Consider the following 2415-nt stretch of genomic DNA (forward strand, 5'->3'; position numbering starts at 1 on the left):
ATATACTACACTATATATATATATATATATATATATATAAATTAGAAATTATCTAATTATAAATCTCACAAAGAAAATTATGCAGCAGTGTTACGATAAAGCAGTTGTATACTGTCAACTTAATGTGACAGTCCCAATAAGGGAATCATACTGCTGCTATTTAGCCCTAGGAAGCTGGACCGCTTCCTGTTGGCCTTGACACATTTCTTGTGTCCTTATATTTGCGAGGGGGAGACAAGCACCCCCACCCAGCCTAGTGTGTATTCAGAGACATGTTTCTGAGTCATTGCTTGTCATCAGCCTGAAGTAGCAACACCAGCTGGCTGAAGATGTTTGTCAAACCCTCGCAAATATGTGTATTTTTAGTGAAAACACATTCACAGATTACAAAAATCATAAATGATCTAATTATAAATATCACTGAGAGAATTAAGCAGCAGTGTTACGATAAAGCTAACACTTTTCTGAGCTATCAAATGGTGCACCAATCAATTTTCTGCTTATTCAGGACAAAGGTTTTGCACTTTATGTTTTATTCATGTAACTGTGCTTCTCAGTGAACAATTTAGCTCATCTTCTACAATAACTATCAATCCAAGACTCTTTATATAAGGCTTCATCTGCCTTATGTGTTCATTTTTGAACTAATGTGAATGTTCAGTCTAGGTGATGGTGGCTCTTATAAATGAGCTACATTTTTTGGTGTTACTGTCATTTTCATTATTACCTCTGCTGGTGACAAAGGGCCTCTCACTCAGTGTAAAAGGTAGACTGTATGATGCATGTGTGCAAACAGCCATGCTACACGGCAGTGAAACATGGGCTGTGACTGCTGAGGACATGCATAAGCTTGCAAAGAATGAAGCTAGTATGCTCTGCTGGATGTGTAATGTCAGTGTGCTTACACGGCAGAGTGTAAGCGCCCTGAGAGAAAAGTTGGATATAGGAAGCATCAGATGTGGTGTGCAAGAGAAACGACTGCGCTGGTATGGTCATGTGTTGCATATGGATGAGGACAGCTGTGTGAAAAAGTGTCACACCCTAGCAGCAGAGGGAACCTGTGGAAGAGGTAGACCCAGGAAGCCATGGGACGAGGTAGTGAAGCATGACCTTCGGACATTGGACCTCACTGAGGTGATGACAAGTGACTGAGACCTTCGGAGATATGCTGTGCTTGAGAAGACCCAGCAAGCCAAGTGAGACCATAACCGTGGTCTATGCCAGTGCAACATAACCAGCCCATTTGAGTACCCTTCAATCATTGGGCAACAAACTGCACTTGCGAAGACCTGTTGAGGCAAATGAAGTCGTTGTCATGGTTAATGACATTACTGCCTGATTAGCACCTGTGCCGTTGGCATGTAAGAAAGCACCATTTGAGCATGGTCAATACCAGTACCAGCTGACTGGTCCTGTGCTGGTGGCATATAAAACGCACCATTCAAGTGTAGTTGTTGCCAGTGCCGCCTGACTGGTTCCCATGCTGGTGGCACGTAAAAAGCAGCATTCAAGTGTGGTCGATGCCTGTATCGCCTGACTGGCCCTTGTGCCGGTGGCACGTAAAAAGTACTTACTACACTCTTGGAGTGGTTGGTGTTCAGAAGGGCATCCAGCTGTAGAAACTTTGCAGGTTGGATTGGAGCCTGTTGCAGCCTTCTGGCTTACCAGCCCTCAGTCAAACCGTCCAACCCATGCCAGCATGGAAAGCGGATGTTAAACGATGATGATGATGATGCGCTTTTCTTATTCTTTTTGTTTCTGTTATTGTTGATGATGCTGTTGCGTGTTTCATATCATTTTTTACTGACATTCTCAATCTTTTTGTTGTTGGTCTTGTTGATGTTAACATTTTTATTTTCTTCACCTATTTCCCTTCTTGTTATAGTGTTGTTAGCACTATTGTTAGTGTTGTATATACTGTTTGTTGATAAGTGACGGATTTATTATTGTTTATAATGGTGTTGTTTTTTTTCTGCCTCACTGCTATGTCACACCATATCATTGCTGGTGTTGTCAAAGTTAACACTTACACATTTGTTAATTTCTCAATGAAATCTTCAGAAAAAATAACATTTTGCTTTGACAAGCAAAAGTTTCAAGGAAGATGACAGCTTTAGCACTACTGTTACTATTCTTTGATTTCAAATGTCAAACTTGTTGACATTTTTGAATAAAATATTTGCCTGTTGATTGCAGATGAGAGGAAAATAACTATCTTATTAATAGGCGTAGGAGTGGCTGTGTGGTAAGTAGCTTGCTTACCAACCACATGGCTCCGGGTTCAGTCCCACTGCGTAACACCTTGGGCAAATGTCTTCTACTACAGCCTTGGGCCGACCAAAGCCTTGTGAGTGGATTTGGTAGACGGAAACTGAAAGAAGCCCGTCGTATATATATATATATATATATATATAT

General features: G+C 41.1%; 1 protein-coding gene across 2 annotated transcripts in view; it reads left to right on the top strand.

The window, feature by feature from the left end:
* LOC106872132 (transmembrane protein 181) overlaps window positions 1-2415 on the top strand; it is a 58784-nt gene that overhangs the window by 8205 nt on the left and 48164 nt on the right. The gene's annotated exons all lie outside the window — the stretch shown is intronic.

The sequence above is a fragment of the Octopus bimaculoides genome, chromosome 2 (assembly GCF_001194135.2).
Source record: "Octopus bimaculoides isolate UCB-OBI-ISO-001 chromosome 2, ASM119413v2, whole genome shotgun sequence".
NCBI classification, from domain to species: domain Eukaryota; kingdom Metazoa; phylum Mollusca; class Cephalopoda; order Octopoda; family Octopodidae; genus Octopus; species Octopus bimaculoides.